The sequence below is a fragment of the Schistocerca gregaria genome, chromosome 6, assembly GCF_023897955.1.
Source record: "Schistocerca gregaria isolate iqSchGreg1 chromosome 6, iqSchGreg1.2, whole genome shotgun sequence".
In the NCBI taxonomy this organism is placed as follows: Eukaryota; Metazoa; Arthropoda; class Insecta; order Orthoptera; family Acrididae; genus Schistocerca; species Schistocerca gregaria.
Window position 1 is genome coordinate 294,450,444 of NC_064925.1, and position 8,042 is coordinate 294,458,485.

Genomic DNA, 8,042 nt, shown 5'->3' on the forward strand with positions numbered 1-8,042 from the left:
CTTGGAAGCATGGCCGGGATATCCTCACGATTTTTTGCGTTTAGGGTTATCGTAATGAACCCATTTTTCGCCCCTGGTCACAATGCCATGCAGAAATCCTTCCCGTTTTTGCCTCTGAAGCAACTGTTCACAAACACACAAACGCCATTCAACGTCTCTTGGTTTCGCCTCACACGGGACCCAAGTTCCTTCTTTCTGAATCATGCCCATAGCCTTGAGACGTTTTGAAATGGCTTGTTCTGTCACTCCCCCTAAACGTGCCAATTCTTCTTGAGTTTGACACGAGTCTTCACTCAGCAATGCCTCCAATTCTGCACCTTCAAAAATATTCTCTCTTCCACCGCTATGCCGGTCTACGACGTTAAAAGCGCCGTACTTGAAGCGTTGAAACCACTTACGGCACGTTCTGTCTCTAATAGCGTCCCTACTGTACGTACTTGAGAGCATTCGATGAGACTCTGCCGCTGTTTTCATCATACTGAAACAATACAGTAACACCTCCCGTAAATGACTAGAATTAGGCTCCTAAACTAACATTTTCAGTCAAGAACTACTTTATGATGCAGACATAGATCGACTAATGTTTGAATGGGAATATGCTGACCGAGGTCCAAGCTAACTGTCTGACGTCTGCGATCTGTTTCTTTCGACCGCTACTTACCGTTGTCGCCACCTAACGGCAAACGGCGGAAGCAACGTTGTACACATTGTAATTTTTGTATATTATTGATTTGAATGCCACCTTTTTGATTCAACGTACTGAAATTACGAAGTGCCTTGAAGAGCCACGTAACATGTTATTGTGCCAATCCAAATAACACTTATTGAACACTACAGGGTGTCCCAGCTATCTTGTCCACCCAAAATATCTCTGGAACAATAACAGCTATTGGAAAACGACTTTCAGCGGTATCAATGTAGGGCTGGGGCCCATGAATGTACATGTTTGGAAACATTCTAAAACGAACGCATATGTGTTTTTTTAACACAAACTTACGTTTTTTAAATGGACCTCTTATATTTTTTTTCTTCAGCAATCCATAGCATGACAAAGCACATACACAATGGCGTTGATTGCATCGCAATATTCCCATTACATCTCGAGATATTAAGAGGCGAAGTTGACGCTTGAAACACCCGACATGCGCTGCTAGCGCACGTCCTGAGGCTCAGGCGTGAACCCCTTGCTGCCCGTAGTCGCGATGTGATTGACATTCGTAATCACACTTCCATACTTATCAAGAGGTCCGAAACGAATAATACGGTCTGCTGCCATCCTGCATTAACGAGGTACATTCCAGCAGGTATTTATCCCATAGGCTAGGGGTGATGAGGTTCTGTAACATATTTGTGTATCGCAACGTTAGTCACAAAGTTAACTTCGCTTATCGTTAATCCGTTACTAAAAAGTGAATGCCGTTCAACGTTAAAACTTTACTTTATTGTAGATCTAGCGCAAGTGACAATCATTCATGTTGATGGTTTTAGTGAAGCGAGCAAGTGGACTAAAAGTTTTACCATTTTAGGTAAAAATGTTTTGATTTGGAAGTTCAGGTAGGACATAGAAGATGAATGTAAACATGTTTAACCAATTAGTTTTATTATCACATAATTATCAATGTTATGTTTATCTAATGCGTTAAATGACAAATTGTTGCACACAAACATTTCTTAACATCACTGGGTAAAATGGCCCTTTGTAGAAACTTCCACTGTGATACCAGCACTACATACTAAACATAGCGTTCACATCTCATGCCGAAAGTGATGCCCATTGGCTGGCATGCACAGGGTCACTCTGCGGGTGAAGGATGCCCTACTTCGTGCTACTGTTTCCTCTTTGATGGCTGTACAAGCATCAATAATGCGTTGCTTCATGTCCTCTGGTGTTGTTGGTTCATGTTGGTAAACAGCATCCTTCACTGCTCCCCAAAGGAAATAATCCAGCGGTTTAAGGTTCAGAGACCGGGCAGGCCACCTAACTGAGCCACTTCGTCCAATCCACCTACCAGGGAACTTACGGTTCAGAAGTCGTCGTGCTCGTAAGGCGTTATGTGCAGGGCATCCGTCATGCTGATACCACATGACCATTCTCCGGTTCAGAGATACGGTGTCCAAGAGAACAGGAAGAGTGTGTCGTATAAATCTGGAGTATTGTCTGCCATTTTGGATGCCGTTTATAAAGAAAGGCCCGATAATGGTATCTCCAATAACCCCACACCAAACATTAACTTTCCACGGACGTTGATGCTCTACCAGACAGAGCCATTTTGGATTGTCTGCGGACCAGTAATGCATATTCCTCATATTGACAGTTCCTTTGTTGGAGAATGATGCCTCGTCGGTAAAGAGAACATCTACAAAAAAATTTGGATTACTCAGAAGTTTTTGCTGAGCCCACCGAGAAAATGTTACCCTATTGCGGAAGTCATTTCCATGAAGATCCTAGTGTAAATGGACATGGTAAGGATGAAATTTATGACGTTTAAGAATACGTTGTGCACTTGATTTCGACACAACAACTTCACGTTCAATTTGACGTGTGCTGATTTGAGGATTCACAGCTATGGTAGCGAGCACAGCAACTTCAGCACGTTCATCTGTGCGTTTCCTAGGACGATGTCGAGGTCTTGGATTTAAGCTTTCCGTTTCACGTAGACGAGATGTGAGACGACCAAACATCCGGCGCGAAGACGATGGCTTGTCAGGGAATCGTCTTCTGTACAGTCGTTCTGCCTGAACAGCATTTCGTCCACCTACAACAGGGTACAGTACAGGTATGTAGAGTAGGGCAGAAAACAGACATATTAACTTAATAATCATAATGTTCGCTAACAGTACTATCAACAAACAAGCAATCTCATAACGTATTTGCCGTTAACGTACATTCTCCATAGATCAGCAGCATTTCTACCATATCTTCATGTGTGTACATTATACTGTACAGTATAAGTTCCACAACACAACGTTTATTCACAATGTGTACTACCTCCGTGCCGTCACTAGATTACTCTGATGCATGACTACACTGGCAAGCGGTGTACTGCACGCCAAAGCAACAACAAATGGGATGCTCGGAGGGTGGTGGAGTACAGGAGTTTGCATGGGTCGCAAATCATAAACAAGGCGAAGTGGTAACTGTGGCAGTAGTGGGAACTACGTTGGACACTTGACTAGGTAGAGCCAGGCCCTGCGCGACAGGCAGAATGGGTCATACAACGCATTAGATAAACCTTATTTTGGGTGAGCAGGATAAATAAGACAACCTGACGGGTGTACGCTGATCGGTACTGGTTCATATTGTGTACGTAGATACGTAAAGCGTGCAAGAGGGAAACCATTATGTGCTAATGAGAGTTGATGGCAGTAGACCGTATTATTCGTTTCGGACCTCTTGGTAAGTATGGAGGTGCGATTACACATGTCAACCACATCGCGATTACGGGCAGCATGGGACTCGCGCCTGAGCCTCAGGACGTGCGCTAGCAGCGCATGTCCGGTGTTTCATGCGTCAACTTCGCGTCTCAATATCTCGGGATGTAATGGGAATATTGCGATGCAATAAACACCATTGTGTATTTGCTTTGTCATGATATGGATTGCTGAAGAAAAAAATATAAGAGGTCCATTTAAAAAACATAAGTTTGTGTTAAAAAACACACATGCTTTCGTTTTAGAATGTTTCCAAATAAGTACATTCATGGGCCCCAGCCCTACATTGATACCGGTGAAAGTCGTTTTCCAATAGCTGTTATTGTTCCAGAGATATTTTGGGTGGACAAGATAGCTGGGACACCCTGTATACTACACTTCAAAGCGACGCAGATGCAGGCCACGATTTTTCATCACAAGTTCCTAGTCTCCGTAAACAACGATCGGTAAGTTCTACCAGTCGTTCAATTCCTCTACGAAATCCGCTCGTTGATCACGGAGCCATGCGCGAACCGCTGTGTGAACGTTCTTGTCTTTGGAAACACTCTCTCTTCCCAGATGCCGAAGAGAAGGAAATAGAGTGGAACAAGATCTGGACTTCCCGTCCAGCATCAACCACGCCTGCGGGGCCGTGCCGAAATTGTTGTCACCATGCCCCTACTCGACTTGACGCGACAATGCATTTGGTACACATGCCGCCAGAATTTCAGGATGAATCTGTGTGGCAATTACGCAATTTGCCACAATAATCGCACTGTCCTAAGTACTTTAACTTTGGAAAGCGTTTCTAGTTGCTGCACCAATTCAGTCTCGCTACAGCAGAATAGCGTCTACACGAAAGGTGGAAAATGTATTCTTTTCTGACAATGCACCACTGAAAGGGTACAGTACAGCCCGACATTGAAAATAGGTACAACATTCTTCGTTATTCTTGTCAGAACAACATATTTTTTGTAATAACAACTCAATTTCACGTAATACACCGAAGCTGGATACCAGTGTAGGAAAGAATGACCACTTATTTATTTAACTGATCACATGTGTACTCCCAAAAAATAAATCCCTACATCCAATTTGGTGATATCTGTGAAATGAACGAATGTATGGTCGTCTGCTAACCGCAGATAGTGAATGTGCAATATATGATCATCTTTGAGACGGTCCTTTGGTCACCTTTGGTGGAACCAAAGAGATGAAATTTACCTGAGCCTCGAGCGCCTGAATTGTGGCTGACCAATACGGTAGCGTGGTGCTCCCCAACCTCAGCTGAGGTCTGGAGGAAATTTTCGTGATAATGGGTGTGAGAGTCGAAGTGTGAGATATAGCAAAAGATCCACCATCCTATCCAGAAAGTGCACTTAGCGTTAGATAATTACGAGACCAATGTAAAGCCATGCCCACTGGGCGGAGTTTCTCTTTTGCAAAAAAAAAAAAAAAAAAAAAAAAAATGGTTCAAATGGCTCTGAGCACTATAGGACTCAACTGCTGTGGTCATTAGTCCCCTAGAACTTAGAACTACTTAAACCTAACTAACCTAAGGACATCACACACATCCATGCCCGAGTCAGGATTCGAACCTGCGACCGTAGCAGTCGCACGGTTCCGGACTGCGCGCCTAGAACCGCGAGACCACCGCGGCCGGCATTTCTCTTTTGCATTTGTTCTATAAAATGTAGTGGTATGTTTAGGTTATCTTTGAATCATAATAGAATTTATCGGAATAAAAAGAATAGTGAAAAGAAAAAGATTGGTGGCCTTGTTCTTCGAACAGTGTGTACTCATGATATCCAGAATTTATAATGTGTGCGCCATTGATATTCAGTGCGATGGCCACTTGCTGGTCAAAGCCGTTGGGTAAGAAAGAAAATGGGGTATTGCCAGCGCGTAGTGAACAATCAGAGTTGTGTAAATTACTAATAGCCAGATGTGCGTTATCCGTTTCCGTTGCGTATTATTCAAACAGGAGAATAATTTGTAGCTTCACTGTGGGTACTAGAGCTCATAATCAGTCATTGATGTTTTTGCGAGAAATAAGAACAAATCCACTCGCTTGAAAGACCACTCATCTTGCAGGCCTGACTGCTTGATGCCTCAGTATGAGCAAGGCATGTGGGTGCCTCTCACCACTTTTGCTCCACAATTGTCTTCGTGTTGGACGACCTGTGTAACTTACGTTTCGAAATCCCTACGTTCATCCACCTTATAACTAATCATAGGCTATTCGATGAGTTATCCACAAGAAACATTATTGCTGATATTTCACTGACGTTATTTAGTCTCTGAAACTTACAAGTAGGAAGCAAAAAAAAAAAAAAAACAGGACAAATGAGTAATTGAATTTCCACGTCAACAACACAAAATCCCTACGTCCAGTGTGTGTTTACGCCATGATTTCTACTTAGATGTCCAACAGTGTTACATCATTGAATTTGTCTTGTGGACATCTGCTATTCTGACGTGAAGAAGTAAGGTGCCTCACCCTGTATATGCAATCGTAGATGATTTCGTGAAAACTGTGGGCCATATAGAAAAATAACGCATATCGGTGGACACGGCATATCCGCAAGTTTTGACTTATAATATGCGTTATGGGACCAGGCACTTATCTATTCTGTAATAGAGTTTAGGTCAGAATAAATTTTGAGAGCTGATAGAGATATATGTAAATCAGAAAAAAATACTCATCGGAATGGAAAAAAGGTTGTTTTAAGAGACTGATTGAAAAGTGGAGTACCAGATATCACATTCTTCACCTTTTTTGTGCTAAGATAAGTCCATTTTCCGCTGATTCCTTTCTTTCCCGTGCCACAGCAGGCCATATTACTCGTATGAAAAGAACGATATGGTTTAGTAAAATCTAGATAGTTTACTTACGTGAAACTGAAATGATGCAAAACACATTTTGCGCTTCAGTCCGTATTTTACGTGCACAAGAATCTTGCATGTGCTTCAGCACTACAACGTAGGGTTCCCAGAACCATTATAATGATAACGGAGGGATTTTAAAACATGTTTTTCGGTGCTCCGTCACTTTATAAACCACATTTTCGCCACACACTTGATTTTACGTGCGCATTTTACTTGTGCGAGTGGAGTAACTTAGAAATTCTGTGTCTCGGAAACGGATAAAAACATGAAGAAAATTTTCGAGGATGTTCGAGATCAGAATCTTAGAAATGTATCGTAAAATTTACAGCCATTGACTGTGAAAAGCCGTCTTCGAATCCGCATTTTTCAGATTTTCGCAGAAACCGAGCAGGCACTAAATGATGCCTCCATGACCCCTTAAGGCGCAAATAGATCACATATAATGGAAATAGAACCAACCGATTTACTCCGTTTGCTTAGGCTGGAGAAAGTGTGTAACATTCAACATTGGGCTTTGTATCGTATGATAGTTATAGTAACTCAGCCCTTCTGTCGGGTATACAAATGGTCCCTAGCCAAAGGGCTATCCAAGACAGTTGACCCTTCCTTTCCACCACCAACAGAACCCGAGGTGTGATCCCCGGAAAAATCCCGAGTTTATGCAAGGCGTTTTGGAACATTTTCGGTAATGCATGCTGCCGCACCGATTATGTTCGAGGTCCAATGGTTGGATTTTATCTTTTTATGGTTTCATTATTATTATTATTATTATTATTATTATTATTATTATTCTATGACTCTGGAAATACGATAAGTTTCTGAACATAATACTATGCACTCTTATATAGTACAATTATTACGTGCTTGTACGAGCCATTGCAGGCAAGCAGAAAATAGGTAACGTAAATTGATAGCTGAAATAAATGAAAAGAGAATGTATCTTAATATACAAGAGGTACTCGAGGATTGAGCTAGTTCTGAACTTTAAAATGTTGATGTTAGATGTAACTAAAATTTCACTCTGTAGGCCTAACGAATACACCATCCATGAGGAATTCTTTATTTGGCGTGAAACCAGCTTCGTCCTACAAAACAAAAATGTAAAACACGTCACAAACAGTGCGGATAAGGCACCATAGAACACTGACGAGCAGTGTGTGTGTTTCGGGATGGGGCGGGGAGAAAAGGGTGGGGCAAGCTACCACTGCACGTCTGTGGCTGTTTCCGAGGCGACGTCTCCGGCAAGCTCTACCACTGACGTCAGAATCCGGTTCAGGCAGATGTGGAAGGGGAGAGGAAGCGTTGGAAAGAAGCCACCTTTAGCTTGTCGTATGAGCTGGCGTTCGACTGTTTCCGTAGTGTAGTGGTTATCACGTGCGCCTCACACGCGCAAGGTCCCCGGTTCGATCCCGGGCGGAAACAGAGTTATTTTTCTAATGTTAGGAATAGTAGCGCGTTATTAAGAATAGAAGAGCTCCACAAGGCAACTTATAGTAGGAGGAAACAGCATAAAAGTTACTAGATGCTTGTTTCTTCTTCTACCGCTTGCGCTTTTGCAGTTGATGAGCGATTCATGAGAGTAATATTTTCACAAGTTTATTTTAATGATTTGTTTTTTATTCATTTATCAGCTTCCATGGAACCATGCGAGCGAAAGCTACTTGGTCATGGAGCGAGTCGATGCGTAGTTTACAGAACACTGATTAGAAAATCTATAAACAAAGAACCTAAAAAAGTATGAA

General features: G+C 42.4%; 1 non-coding gene across 1 annotated transcript; it reads left to right on the forward strand.

Annotated features, from left to right (window-relative positions):
- The first annotated feature begins 7,649 nt into the window (after window positions 1-7,649).
- Trnav-cac (transfer RNA valine (anticodon CAC)) lies at window positions 7,650-7,722 on the forward strand. The gene has a single exon. It is a non-coding gene; the product is annotated as a tRNA-Val (tRNA).
- The last annotated feature ends 320 nt before the right edge of the window (window positions 7,723-8,042 follow it).